The 16,219-nt window shown below is 39.6% G+C and overlaps 1 pseudogene; it reads right to left on the bottom strand.

Moving 5' to 3' along the window:
- Positions 1-3,177: 3,177 nt before the first annotated feature.
- Positions 3,178-6,738, bottom strand: LOC123455065 (annotated as a pseudogene).
- Positions 6,739-16,219: the final 9,481 nt, after the last annotated feature.

Genomic DNA, 16,219 nt, shown 5'->3' with positions numbered 1-16,219 from the left:
GAACTGATTGATACACACTTCTCATATCTCTGAGTGTCACTAATATCATCTCAACTGTTGCAGTTTTGAACTACAATATTCCATTATAAACTATAGCAGCATTGTAAATAAAATGCCATACTTATTTTAGCATTTTTAAGATGCATCCCAAACTCATCTAAAGTACCATACATGAAAAAGATAGCAGAAAATTATTGGAGTCTTTTTTTAAATGAGTTCACATTGCCCAAGATATACAAGCTGTTAGAAAAGGTAGACACACCTGAATATTACTGTACCAACTCTTTGCCAAATTATTTAGCATCATTGTTAGTAGGACTTTGGGCAAGCAAAGACAGATTTCAACATCCATTCTAAGCACTGCCAAAATGTTATAAGTAGTAGTATATTATGAAGATATGAGGAAGAACTATTCAGTGGAAGATTAACTTCTTGCATTTTTAATTTTTTTTTTTTTTTTTTTTGAGGTAGGGTCTCACTCTAGCTCAGGCTGACCTGTATTCACTATGTAGTCCAGGGGTGGCCTCGAATTCACGGCAATCCTCCTACCTCTGCCTCCCAAGTGCTGGGATTAAAGGCGTGTGCCACCACACCAGCTAACTTCTTAAATTTTTTTAAATCAACCAATGCTTTTCTTTCTGCTGTGGTGCTGCAGATGAGCCTGGAGCCCTGTGCACGGCAGTCCAGTGCTTCACCACTGAGCCACACCTTGACCCCCACAACCACTTCTTTAACTGAACAGATTTTGCAAGATGAGAGTTTCTCACTCCACATAGGAAGCCATATCCAGGAAGCTGGTCACAAGACTAGTTACTGTATGAATCCATTATATTAATAAAAATAAGCATATAGGAAGTAGATTAGTGGTTGACTGAGATGGGGGACACACAGGAAGGAAGTAAAGTGGGTGACTACTAAAGGGTGCAGGGTTTCTTTGGGGGTAATGAGACATCCTAAATTTGTGATGTGGGTCCACAATTTTATCTATATATTAAAATCACTTGATTGTACCTTTTTAAATTTTTTTGAGACAAGGTCTTACTGTGTATCTCTGGCATGTATCTAACTATGTAGTCCAGGCTGGCCTCAAACTTACAATGACCTTCCACCCTAAATTTTGGGATTATAGATGTGACCACCATGCCTGGAAAATGTATCCTTTAATGGAGTGAATTATTAGGTATGTGAATTATTTCTCAGTAACATTGCTATAAAACATTAAGAAAGGAAAAATAGCACTCAAAGAGAGTAAAACAATAGTACCTCCTAAGCCAAGCTATGTGAGGCAGTGGTGGATAAACCCCATGCAAGGAGCATGCCTCTTCATGCTATTCTGACTTTGTCAACATTGCTTTAGTCCTTGGCTTCACTTTTTCCTCTGGGAGGAGGGGGAGGCAGGGCCTCATGATCCTCGAGGCTCAGGCCCCTAAATACTAAGATTATAGGCATGTGTCACCGCATTTGGATATTTTAAACATATTTAAAACTTATTTTAGGTGATAAGCAGACAAGTAAGTTTGTTCTCATTAGAGAACAGAGTCAATGTTGCACAAACTGAGCTGACAAAAGAATAAAAATCCAATGACAAGAGACTAGGGTTGTAGCTCAGTTGGTAGAGTGCTTGGCTAGAATTCATAAAGCCCTGTGTTCAATCCCCAGCACTGCATAAACTGGGTGTGGTAGTATATGCCAGTAATCCCAGCACTCTGGAGGTAGAAGCATGAGGATTAGAAACTCAAGGTCATCCTCATTTACATAGTAAATTAGAGGACAGTCTGTCTAAAAAAAAAAAAAAGAACAAATGTCCAAAGAGAAAAATGATCTTGTTCTTCAGGGCTTTAAGCATTACCAGGCAGAATATTGGAGCAACTCATTTCTAAGGGGAAAATGCTATGAAGTATAAGGGCAACATCATAGTGAGACCAATCTCAAACAAATAAAAATGTGTAAGGTTATAACTCTTGCATGAAGTGCTTGCTACTGAAACCTGTGTACAGTTATTCCATTTAGGCCTATATAATTCAACAAAAATTCTATTAAAATGCTGAGTTTCATACAATTTCCTAGCTGAAATAGCTAGCCAATTTTTTCTAGGTGTAAAATAAATGTGTCTAAAAAACTCAACTATAACTTTATCCTTACCATCAGATCATATACAGTGAAAATGGAAAATGCTAAGCCAGCTAAAATCAGAAGCTACAAGATTCTTAAATGACCTTTATTTTCTAAGAATATTTAAGCATATTAGTTCCAAATATCTAGAACACATTTGGCCCAATTTCTCTACATCTGCCTTTAGATTAAAGGAGACTTTCTTTAATTTCACCAATTCACTAGTTTAGTATGAAATAAATTCATAGATTTAGAATGCGTGAAACCTGCTAGTGACAATCAGTTTTCCTAAATGAATACTATTCTTTTACATAGGAAAGACCTTAAAAAGATCACAAATAGTCATTTTGGTCTATCTTCAACTATTCTTACATTGCATGACCAGTGAAAATTTTATAGCAACACAAATAGCTTTCTAGCAAGTTAAATTTGCTAAATATTTGTCATGACAGAACTTTTGACGAAAATTGTTCACTGTGTGCAGAATTGCAGAAGTGATGAAACAAGCAGCTGATGTTAGCTAGAAGGTGTATGGGAGTGGGGTGGCATGAGAAATTAAAAACTGGTAAGAATCTGCCAGAGCAGAGCCACTTTTTAGGGAACCCAAGACAAACCAAGAAGTCATTATTTTGGTCTCATTAAGCGAGTTTGTCTGATAAGAACTGAAGACCATTTTACTATAACTCATGCTGCAAAATGCAGTATTTCATACAATATTTCCATAAGGATTCCTAAAAACAGTAGTGCCAAAGAAATCTAAGAATATAAATAACCATAAAAATACTAACTTTTTTTTTCAAGGAAATGTGTTCAAAATAGTGAGTTTTACAAAAGATCTGAATAGTTTCAAATGAAAAAAAAATTCTCCATGTGAAAGAGCAAAGACTCATTCACATATAACTTAATCACCACTTATAATTGGATTAACAATGTACAAACAAGGGCCATAGAGTTTTATAATTAACTCTGAAAGATTTATATAAATATTGATGTTGGGGGGGTCTTTTACACCCCAATCTCCAGTACTTAATTCTTCTCTGTCCTGTTATTTAATTTGTAAAAACCTTAACGGCTCAGTGATTCAAGCGTTCGTAGCTTCAACGATGTTAGAGGACAATGCATCTAGGTTTGAAGAATTTGCGGCATCTGAAGGCCGGAACAGTACCCTACCACGGTGGTTAAATACATAAAAGGATGGGTGATTCCTTAAGGTATCAAATGTCTTATTCTTTAGTTCTGAAGTGGCATCCACGTCTTTAAATTGCCCTGCAATATGAAGTATCCCATAACAGGTAACTGCAAAGGCCAGAAGTGTGTGAAGAACTATATCTATTGGCAGTAATTCATCTTCCTTTTCGGTTAATCGCCTATAAGAACTATGCTGCGCAGCAGAAAAAGCTGCGTGGGCTGCAGCGGAGGCCACCGCCTACCTGCCCCGTCCACAAGGACGCGGGATCCTAAAGGCGCTGCAGCCCAACAAAAGAGACGAAGGCGACTGAGCTATTCCTCTTTCTGCCGGCGGGTGTCCACGCGGCGCAGAAACATCGAGTTCTTTGATTTTTTTTTTAACGAGTTCTTTGATTTTTATGTTTTCCAAAGCTTGTGCTAGCCATAAAAAAGTGAATTAAATTAACAATTTGAATTGTACAGCTTTCTACAATGTCTTAAAATGAAGCATAAAGACATTTAGAAGTAAACAAACTATGTCTCACTTATATTCTCAGATATGCAGTTTTCAAATGGCCTATAAAAATCTAATCCTTTATCTCATAAAGTTTCATAGCAGGAGACATATTCCAAATAACCTTTCTGATATTTTTCATCTGTTTCATAAAGGTCATAAATCCCAGTGAGATATTTTTAACTTAGTCATTCATTTACAGACTCGACTAGCCCATTAAGAAACTCTCTTGCCCATTTTGGCAATCAATTTTTGGTACAAGAATTAGGTCAAATACAAAGATTCCTGAATAATTACTTGGATGAAATTTTCTATAAATATGCTCTGAATTTTAAGCATCAAAATTATATTTTAATATAATTAGGACTGTGAGTATAGCTCAGTGATAGAACACGTGTTCAGCATGTTCAAGTCCCTGGGTTTACTTCCCATTAGCATATACAAGAAAAACCAAAACCCCAGATCTACACTATAAATAGGGTATTGTATTAGCTACTCCCTGAAGGAGACAGTCTTTTCCTTCAAAAAGTTTTAGAAGTAGGAAAAAAAATCACAGATGAGGATATATATTCTCAAATGGAAAAGTAGAAAGAACTTTTAAATATTTTCTAAGTGCACTGAATGTTTTGTATTTGTAATTTGGTATTCTCTTTCTTTCAAAAGAAGAAGAGGAGGGAGGGGGGAGGGGAGAAGCTGCAGCAGCTGGAGCTGGGAAGATGACTCTGCAGCTGTCACCTTCTCCTTGCTGGGACAAAACACCTGACCAAAAGCTGCTGATGCAAAGATCGGGTTTATCTTGGCTTCCGTGATGGCAAGGAAAAGACTGTAGGACAGTGGCTGGACTTCACCTCTGCCACAGCAGGGAGAAAACAGAGACGGAAGAGAAGCTGAGCGCTGGCAAGAGGGAGCTGACTAGAACACTCCAAACTGACCCCTAGAGACTTTCTCCAGCAAGGATCCACCTCCCAAATTGCCACTAGCCTGGGACCAAGCACCCAAAGCACATGAGTCTGTGGAGGACACCTAATTCAAATCATAGCTGTTAAAGGTACTTGCTTGCAGAACTGCCCACCCCAATTCAATCCTCCCCAGCACCCATTCAAAACCAGGTGCAAAATGGAACATGTCTGCGATCTCAATGTGTCTATGACAATAGGAGGCACAGCTGGGAGAATTCAAAGCTAGCTGGCCAGCTAAACTGGCATTACTTTGCAGTGGCAAGGTACTGTCTCAAAGAAGATGGAAGAAGCCCACAGACACCTCATGATTGTCCTCTGACTTCCACAAGCATGCCATGGCACTCATATGCCCATGCACATATAGGCAGGCAGGCATACATACATACACACATACATACTTACATATATTTTTAAATATTTTGTTTATTTATTTGAGAAAGAGAAAAAGGCAGATGAAAGAGAGAGAGAAGATGGGAGAACCAGGGCCTCTAGCTTCTGCAAACAAACTCCAAATGCATGCACCACCTTGTGCTTACATGGGCTTACATGGGTACTAGGGAATTGAACCGGGTCCTTAGGCTTTGCAAGCTCCTTAACTGCTAAACCATCTCCCCAGCCCACCTACATATATTTATTTTTAAATATTTATTTTTATTTATTTGAAAGAGAGGAAGAGAGAGAGAGAGAACTCCAGGTGCATGTGCCACTTTGTGTGTCTGGCTGTACATGGTATTGCAGAATCAAACTCAGGCTGGTAGTCTTCGCAAGCAAGCATCTTTAACTGCTGAGCCAATCCCTAGCCCAATATTTTATGTTTTCAATGTATTTAATTGTTGCTAAGCTTTAAAACACTCTTCTGTAGAATTTGTTAATTTAAATATAATTATTTTCTTATACAGAAGAGACTTCTGCATGAGACAATCAATACCATTAAAATATTAAGTCTCGGAGCCGGGCGTGGTGGCGCACGCCTTTAATCCCAGCACTCGGGAGGCAGAGGTAGGAGGATCGCCATGAGTTCAAGGCCACCCTGAGACTACAGAGTTAATTCCAGGTCAGCCTGGACCAGAGTGAGACCCTACCTCGAAAAACCAATAAAATAAAATAAAATAAAGTTTTTTAAAAAAAATATTAAGTCTCTCAAAGTTAAATGACAAGTACAATAAATATTCCAAGTATGTTTACAAAACACAATGAACTTCAAAAAAATCTGGATAAAAAAATGTTCACTAAGAAATTTTTGAAAAGGATGCTTAATTGAATGTGAGGGGCTGGACTGAGAGGCCAATGGCTGCTTTTGGGAAAATATATTATAAACTTTCAATAATTTAAACAGCATGATACTGGTACAAAAATAGACAGTCTGACCAAACAGACATTAGACATATAAAAAGATTAGGAGTGGGGGTGTAGCTCAGGAGAAGAGCACTTCCTTAGTGTGCACAAATGCTGGGTTTAGTCTATAGTGCTGAGTAATAATAATAACACCAACAAGAACAATAATGATAATGGAAACAAGATTCAGTAGAGGAGAGGTGAATGGTACTGATGTGAATTTTAATTATATCCTACTTACCCAAATCAAAATATAGGAAAAGTGATATTAGTATTTCAATTAAGATTTAAATCCCACAGAAGACTGTTTTTAAGGCTTAAAATGCAATAAGTTATAACATCCTAACTGACAATCTAAAAATTAAAAAATATTTTTAGTCAAAAATAACCCTGTTACCTAAATTAAGGGCAAGTGACACATGGAGTGTTTTGATAATTTTTGTGGTCAACTTGACCAGATTAGGAAGGATAACCTAAGTGAGGAAGTCCTTGCTCCACAATGGGCAGCACTTGTATCTTGCGATGATGCAGAAGAAAGCTTAAGCAGAAGGCTCGGGAATTCTCTTCTTTGCTGGGCTGCCGCGGGTGGGAGCTTGTTGCCTGGCTCCCCTCGCTATGTGCTTGTGTTCTCTGCCCTTCACTTAGCCTCATGGACTGAGTGGCTACCACATCCTATGACTCTCCACCTGCATCTAGCCTTCCGGACTGAGCAGCTGCCAAACTCAATGCTCCCATCTGTAAACAGTTATTGTTGGACTGTCCTGCTGATTTCACGAGATAATTTAATAAATCCTCTTGTTTACATATTCATTCTATCAGTTCTGTTCTGCTAGAGAGCTCTGATTAATACAAGAAGATAAAATGCTTTCTGTAAGTATATGAGATTAATGTTGACCTTATATAAAAATCTTATACAAACCTACAATAAAAGCACCAAGGGGCTGAGGAGGTGGCTCAGCAGTTAAAGGTGCTTGCTTACAAAGCCTGACAATGGAGTTTGATTCTCCTCTGCACCCAGATAAAGCCAGATGGAAAGTAATACACACATCTGTAATCCCAACGCACCTAGAGTAACAGGAGGGGAAGCCAGGAGAATTCAGAGGCTCATAAGCCAGAGCAGCAGCAATTAAAGAGACACTGTCTCAAAAGAAGGCAGAAAGGGCTGGAGAAAGGCTCAGTGGTTAAAGGTGTTTACTTGCAAAGTCTCATGACCTAGACTCAATTTCCCAGGACCCATGTAAAGCCAGATGCACAGAGTGGCATGCATGTGGAGTTTATTTGCAGTGGCAGAAGGTTCTGGTACACCCATACTCACCCTATTGCTGCCTGTTTGTTTGTTTTTTTTCCTCTTTCTCAAATAAATAAACAATATTTTAAAAAATTTGTTCATGAATTTTTTTTTTTGGCTTTTTTTTTTTTTTTTTTCAAGGTAGGGTCTCACTCTGGTTCAGGCTGACCTGGAATTCACTATGTAGTCTCAGGGTGGCCTCGAACTCACAGTGATCCTCCTACCTCTGCCTCCCGAGTGCTGGGATTAAAGGTGTGCGCCACCACGCCCGGCTTTGTTCATGAATTTTTTAAAAAGCATGACTCATAATGGTCAAAAAGTGAAAAAAAGGGCTGGAGAGAAGGCTAAGTGGTTAAGGGCTTGCCTGTGAAGCCTAAGGACCCTGGTTGGAGGCTCAATTCCTCAGGACCCATGGTAGCCAGAAGCACAAGGAGGCGCACAAGTCTACAGTTCGTTTGCAGTGGCTAGAAGCCCTGGTACATCCATTTTCTCCCCCCCCCCCCCTCTCTCTCTCTCTCTCTCTCTCTCTCTTCCTGTTGCTCTCAAATAAATAAATAAAAATAACAAAAAATAATTTTAAGTGAAAAAACTAAAAATCAACTAATAAATACAAATAAAAAAAATAGGTTTATCCTCAGGGCGTGGTGGTGCACGCCTTTAATCCTAACACTTGGGAGGCAGAGGAAGGAGGATCGCCTTGAGTTCAAGGCCACCCTGAGTCTACATAATGAATTCTACGTCAGCCTGGGGTAGAGTGAGACCCTACCTCAAAAAAAAAAAAAAAAAAAAAAAAGGTTAAGCCATATAATGGAATACTGTTAGGCAATGAAGAGGAAGGAAATACTGACACAAGCTAGAATATAGTCAACTCTTCACCACATATGCCAAGTAAGAGAAAGCAATCACAAAGGGTTACATACTGTGTGATCCCATTTACATGAAATATCCAGGACACGTAATACAGACTACAGATTTCTTAGATGAAGGAGTTGGAGGCAAGTAGTGAAGAATGAATGCTTGTGTGGGTACAAGGTTAAAGGGCACAGGGGTTCCTAGTTGGGTGATGAATATGTTCTAGAATTAATTGTGGCAATGATTTCACAACTCTGAATTTACAAAAATCAGACTATAAGGTTTAAATGGGTGGTTTATATGGCAATAAGAATCATATTAATATACAATTTACATATTATGTCAATAGGCAATATACAGTACATTACTATAGTAACTAAAGTATAATATCATACAATACATAAGTGGTTTTATTATAACCACTTGGAGGAGGGGCAGGGTCTAAGTAGGACTAATAGCCCAGGCTGACCTTGAACTCACAGTTCTGCCTCAGCTTCCTCCTGCTCAGTGACCCAAGTACCACCATACCTAGCTCAGGTACCATTTATTTTATGAAGCACTTACAGTTAAATAAATCATGGAAGAAAGTTAATAAACATAAAGGCATTAACAGCATTCTTAGTAATCAAGTAAACACATGCTAAACAAAAGCAATAAGGAAATAGTGTTTGCGGCTTTATATTTTTGTGACTGTGGCAAAATACTTAAGATGAACAGTTATTTGGGACTGTGATTTTGGAAGTCTCAGCCATGTCCTCTGGCACTTTCACTTTGGATGGGTGAACCAGGAGGAGAAGTGCTGATGTGGGCACCTGTTCACCTCAGGGCAGCTAGACACAGAGACACACGGGAAGGCATAGGTTTCTAATATCCCTTTAAAGGCGTATCCTCATTGCCTTATTTCCTTCCACTAAGCCCACCTCTCTCTTAAAGGCTCTTCATCTCTCCAAAGCACAAGCGTCTGGTAACAAACTTGTACAGAATGACCCCTAAGTTCTTTAATAATTAAAATAATGGGGGGGGGGTAATTTGTAAATGACATTTTTTGCTATGGTTCCTGGGGTGCAAACTGACAACCTTTCTTGAAGACAATTTAGCCCTACTGGCTTTACTTAAAAAATACACATATCACCAAGATGGGTTAGGTAGATGGTTAAAATGCTAGCTTATAAAACCTGCCAACCCAAGTTTGATTCCCCAGCAAGACGAACAAAGTTGTGCATGCGTCTGGAGTTCTTTGTTGTGCAGTGGCTGGAGGTCCTGGTGTGCCATTCTCTCTCTCTCTCTCTCTCTCTCTCTTTCTCCATACAAATAACTTAATTAAATAAAGCTATCTTAATAAGTTTTTAGAAAAAAATCTAAGGAGAATATACCAATAGCAAAAAACAATGTATAAAGTACCTACTGTATGTCATACAGCTTTAAAATGCTCTAATAAAGCTGAATGCAATCAATAGATCATACTTGTAATCACAGCACTTGGGAAGCTGAAGCAGGAGGATGTGAGTTTGAGGCCAGCCTGGGCAACATAGAGAGCTTCAAGACACAGTAAAACCTTGTCTCGAACAAATAAAATCCCCAGAAGATGCTGTAATGAACACCAGATAGAGGAAAGTTCTAAGCTCAGTATTGCAAGGTCTCAGCTGCATTTCACTAGGGAGATGGAGCCAAGGGGATCACGAACTTAAGGCCAGCCTGGACTACACAGTATGACTATGGTTACAAGCAAACCAAAAAATTCGTCTCTAAATTGTTTAATTTTAATTTAATTTATTTATTATTTTTATTTTATTTATTTATTTGTTTGTTTGTTTTTTGGTTTTTCGAGGTAGGGTTTAGCTCTGGCCCAGGCTGACCTGGAATTCATTATGTAGTCACAGGCTGGCCTCCTACCTCTGCCTCTCGAGTGCTGGGATTAAAGGGATGTGCCACCACACCTGGTTTCTCTAAATTGTTTTAAATATAGCTTTCTCAAATATATTTTTACATTAAGATATATAAGGTATGCAAGCTACTTAAATAAATAAATAGGTTGAAATATTCTATATTCAATAGGTAGTTTACCTGTAGTCTATTTCAAAACCTTAGAATATTTCTTTGGAATAAAAGATATAAATAGTCACATAATTCTCATTGGAATCTGGCCTAAACAAGAAATGGGAAAAATAGGTCCGGCGTGGTGGCACATACCTTTAATCCCAGCACTTGGGAGACAGAAGGAGGATCACCATGAGTCCCAGGCCACCCTGAGACTACATAGTGAATTCCAGGTCAGCCTGAGCTAGAGTGAGAGACCCTACCTCAAAAAATCAAAAAAAAAAAAAAAAAAAAAAAAAAAACAAAAAAAAACGAACGCAATTTATTAATTATAATGCTATATGTAGGGATAAACTTAGATTAAGTTAGAAATTTTAATTTGACTTTTTGTTGTTTTCGACATGCTGTGTAGCTCAGTCTGGTTTAGAACTCTTTAGTTTTTTGCTTCAGCTTCTTCAGTGCTTGCTACACACTCAGCTTCATTTAATTTTTAAAACACTGAATGCTTCATTGAAGCCACCACTGCACGTAAAGCCCCCTCGTCGTCCCACCTAACCACACACTGTGCTACCCTCTTCCAGGCTCTTCTACTGAGACCCAAACCTGAGTGCCTTTCAACACCAAGTTTAAAAACTACTGCTTCATTTTACCTCCACTAAGTGTTGCTCTGGAAACATGGGTGTTTATTATAATAACAATTCTTAATTGCTTGAGTTTTAAAACAATAAATAAAACTCAAGCTTTTTATATTTTATTTATTTATTTATTTGAGAGAGAGAGAGAGAGTGAGGTAGGCAGAGAAAGAAAATGGGTGCACCAGGGCCTTTAGCCACTGCAAATGAACTACAGACACATGTGCTACCTTGTGCATTTGGCTTACATGGGTACTAGAGAATTGAACCTGGGTCCTTAGGTTTTGCAGGCAAGTGCTTTAACCACTAAGCTATCTCTCCAGCTCCAAACTTCAAGCATTTTAAAAATATTTTGGTGAATAGTCAATGTTTCAAAAGAAAAATAGACAGGGAGGGGCTTTCTAGGGGATAAAATCTTCTATTCACCCCAGACAGAGAACCAATAGACCAAAGAAACAACCCTATCCATACTAGCTTGGTAAGCCAGTAAGTTTATTGTGGGGGTCACTTGAAGGAGCATGGGTAGCTCGGGCAGTTACTTCACCGAAATGCTCCACCTTATAGTGGTGAATATATGAAAGCAGCTAATCTAGACTCTGCATCCTAGTCAGCCTTCCACCTACACATAGCGTAACCTGCAGCAAGCCAGTAGTGTATGTGAGCATGTGAGGCTGGTGGAGGCCGGAGGAGGGGAGTAGCTGAATCTCTAGTAAGGGTCTCATTATCCCACCCTCCCTGTCCTAGGAGGGAGTGTTAATAGGCCCAAATTATGATCACAGTTGCTCTGATTTCCAGACAGTAATGCCCATTCCTGACCAGAGGATGAAGCACAATGAGATGCATACATGTGTAAAGACATCATAATGAAATCATTTTGAAAAGCAGAAAGTTATTGTCCTGGTTGCTTTTGCAGTCATTATGTGAAGACTCCTAGAGGGCAAAGAAGATCATTTTCATAGTGCTCTCATACACATTTCTTTGTAACTTTTTTATGAGAGAGAAAATAGGCATGCCAGGGCCTCCAGCCACTGCATACGAACTCCAGATGCATGCACCACATTGTGTGCATGTGACCTTGTGCACTTGAGTCACCTTGTTCATCTGGCTTACATGGGACCTAGAGAGTTGAACATGGATTCTTAGGCTTCACAGACAAGTGCCTTAACCACTACACCATCTCTCTAGCCCCATATCCATTTCGTATATGCCAAAAGCTTTGGTAACATAAAGACAATAAAAACAATATATATATATTCTGACATTTTGTTTTTCTATATACACCACACACTCACCATGTACTTCATTATACACAAAGATATTTGTTAGCATTAACTATATTCAGTTACTTCATTTTTGTTAATTTATTTTTGATATATATGTGATAAATAAAAACAAAATGTATATAGCAAACAAAGCAAATAATTTACTACAAAAGTAGATGATATAGTAATGCCTTTTTTGCTTTTTTTTTTTTTTTTTCTTGAGGTAAGGTCTTGCTCTAGCCCAAGCTGACCTAGAATTGACTATGTAGTCTAAGGCTGGGCTCAAACTTATAGCAATTCTCCTACCTCAACCTCCTGAGTGCTGGGATTAAAGGTATGTGCCACCGCGCCCAAAAGTAGATGATATAGTGGCCATATTTTCTGACTTCTCAGTGATGAAATCATAAAATTAACTTTTTAAAATATTTTATTTTTATTTATTTATTTGACAGAGAAAGAGGAGGAGGGAGAGAGAGAATGGGCATGGCAGGGCCTCTAGTCACTGCAAATGAACTCCAGACTCATGTGCTACCTTGTGTGTCTGGCTTTAAGTAGTGGGTACTGAGAAATTGAACCTGGGTCCTTAGGCTTTGCAGGCAAGCACCTTAACTCCTGAGCCATCTCTCCAGTTCTTTTTAAAAATTTTTTTTTATTTATTTGTTTATTTGCAGAGAAATAGAGAGAAGAGAGAAAGAATAGGTGCACTAAAGCCTCGAACTCCAAATGCATGCTCCACTGTGCATTTAGCTTTAAGTGGGTACTAGGGAATTGAACTGGGTTTCTCAGGCTTTGCAGGCAAGTGCTTTAACAACCTCTCCAGCTGTCATTTAAAAAAGAAATTTTCAAGGTACGGTCTCACTGTAGCTCAAGCTGACCTGGAATTCACTATGTAGTCTCAGGGTGGCCTTGAACTCATGGCAATCTTCTGACCTCTGAGCACCCCTCCCCCCGAGTGCTGGGATTAAAGGCGTGCACCACCACACCCAGCTTATTTTTTCTTATTTTTAATGTGGGTTCTGGAGAGTGAGTTCAGCTCCTCATGCTTACAAAACAAACACTTTACCAACTAAGCATCTCTCCAGCCACTGATTTCCTTTTATATCTCACTCTGTGGCCCAAGTTGGCCCTGACCTCATGACAATCCTTCCTTAGCATCCCAAGTGCTAGAATTATAGGCAATGCCACCAGAAATGGCATTTTTATTTTTGAAACAGGATTTCATCACAAAGCCCAGGGTTCCCTTGAACTCATGTCTTTCACCTCAGTCTCCCAAGTGCTAGGATTAAAGGATTGAACCAAAATACCTGAGTTCACAATTCCTAAAAATTAAAATGGCTAGGGATATTGGTGTACACCTTTAATCCCAGCACTGGGGGGGCAAAGATAGGAGACTGTTGTGAGTTTAAGGCCAGCCTGGCATTACAGAGTGAGTTCTAGATCAGCCTAGGGCTAAAGGAATACCCTACCTCAAAACTAAAACAAAAAAAAAAATAATAAAATTTATAAACCAAACATGTTACTAAAAAATTTTAAAAGAACAAAAGTGTCATGACTTAAGGAAAACAGGAATAAAAAAAAAATGAAAGGAAAAAAACCACACTTGGCAATGTGCAGTGGGTACAGTGACTCCCTCACTGGGCCGTCCAACTTGGCCCTTTCACTGGGCTTTCCCCTCACTGGGTACCCACACCAGGCTCTTCCTCACTGGGCTCCCCTTAGTAGGTCCCACTTCAGTGGGCTATCCCACTGTGTTCACACTCATTGGGCTCCCCTCACTGTTTCCCTCCACTAGGACCTACCTTGTTGGCCTCCCCTCTACTTGGCTCACCTTCACTGGTCTTTCCTCATTGAGACCCTTTCAGTTCCAAAAACATTGCTGAGAATATTTGGCATCTGCGAAAGGCTCACAGATGAATTGTCCTAAGCCAAATGAAGTGGCCTTCTTCAAAGGCAGCCCATACCCAGTGAGTGATCAACACACAAATTCACATGCTCAATCCTCCTGCTTTGATCTGGGGTTTTTCTGAAGAACTGCAGCTAAGATTGCCATTACATCTGCATTGGAATACAACTGTTCCCTCTGCCCCATAGCTTTACCTCCCTTGCTTCCTCATTGGAGTTGTTTCTGAGAGGGGTTCTGAGGGCTCTCCTTGATGATCTTCTACATGCAAATCTCATATTTTCCATTCCTAAGAGCTTCTGACAGCAGCTAGTGCTGGATTTGGTGCCAGGAAAAATCACCACTGACTAACAGGCATAGAAGACCCATCACTGATGATAAATGGGGCACACACTGCTTTTGACAATTATTCAATATCCATGGTAAGAGCTACACTCTAACATTGGTAAAGGTATGTACCAGCAGGTGCAGAACCTAAGGGGTTGGAGGGACGGAGGGAGGAAAGAAGGGAGGGAGTGAATCAAGGACCGTAGCTTGTGGTTGATGACATGTGATACAATAGAAAAAGACATTGAAAGGATGAAGCTAATCACCAATTAAGAAATGCACGGAGCTGGAGAAATGGCTTAGCAGTCAAGGCACTTGTCTGCAAAGCCAAGGACCTAGGTTCAATTTCCCAGGACCCACGTAAGCCAGATGCACAAGGTAGTACATGTGTCTGGAGTTAATTTGCAATGGCTGAAGGCCCTGGCACACCCATTGTCTCTATGCCTTTCTCTTTCTCTGCCCCCCTTAAATAAATAAACAAATAAACAAATAAATAAGAAATAGCATGGCATTCCTTTGTGGGAAAAAATGTGACACAGTAAGTACATTAAATACAAGCATAAAGCAGGCATATGTGTGACAGACACAAGAAAAGAAAAAAAAAGTCAGGTGTGGTCATGCACACCTTTAATCCTTGTACTCAGGAGGCAGAGGTAGGAGGATGGCTGTGAGTTCGAGGCCACCCTAGGGCTACATAGTGAATTCCAGGTCAGCCTGAGCTAGGGTGAAACCCTACTCAGAAAAAAAAAAAAAAGAAGAAGAAGAAGAAAAGAGAGAAGAAAAAGGAAAAGGAGAATATGAAGAAGAAATAGCATGAACTTCATATAGCCTCCTTACCATAATATAAAGTGATCTTATCTAGAAAAGGCTGAGGGACACACTCAGGGTTCATTTACAGGAACAGAGGTTGAATTCTGAAGCTAAACCAATCTGGTGCCCAAAGATTGTACTTGTTGGGAAAATTCACTGTTAAAAGTATGGGATTGGGTCACCTATAATTCACCATTTTCCTCAGACTCTGGGTCTGTAGAAATATCCAACTGTATCATGCCAAAGCTCACCATTCTCTCTATTCTTAAAGATGATGCATAGTCCTCTATCTTGCAAGACCATAGGCATACTGCTTAGACAATCCTTCTGTCCACCCCATAGCCATCATCAGAGAAATAAGTAGGCTTAAGACATAGTCTCGGGCTGGAGAGGTGGCTCTGTAGTTAAAGGCACTTGTTTGCAAAGTCTGATGGCCCAGGCTCAATTCCCCAGTACTCAATAAATCCAGACAGAGGTCTTGACATTCTTTCTCCCTCTCTCTTGCTCTTGCTCTCACTTGCTCTCTGTCTCACTTTTATCTCCTTGAAAATAATAAATAAAAATATTTTTTAAAAAGACATAGCCTGGGCTGGAGAGGCGGCTTAGTGATTAAGCAGTTGCCTGTGAAGCCTAAGGACCCTAGTTCAAAGCTCAATTCCCCAGGACCCACGTTAGCCAGATGCACAAGGGGGTGAACACATCTGGAGTTCATTTCAGTGGCTGGAAGCCCTGGCGCGCCCACTCTCCTCTCTCTCTCTCTCTGCCTCTTTCTCTGTCTGTCGTTCTCAAATAAGTAAACAAAAATAAATAAAATAAAATAAAATAAAACATAGCCTGATACAACCCTGCTGAGGGACACGAGAGAGAACCAATGGTCCACGGGACCAAGTTAACGTGTCATCAGAATCCTTTAGCATAGCATATTCAAATGTTCCCTGACAAGAGGGACAGGTCTCCAGAAACCCACTATAATTTGAAAGATCATAAGAGAAAGATACATTTAATACCTATAACCCACTGAACA

The sequence above is a fragment of the Jaculus jaculus genome, chromosome 15 (assembly GCF_020740685.1).
Source record: "Jaculus jaculus isolate mJacJac1 chromosome 15, mJacJac1.mat.Y.cur, whole genome shotgun sequence".
Classification (NCBI taxonomy): Eukaryota; Metazoa; Chordata; class Mammalia; order Rodentia; family Dipodidae; genus Jaculus; species Jaculus jaculus.
This window is presented reverse-complemented; position numbering and strand designations above follow the sequence as displayed.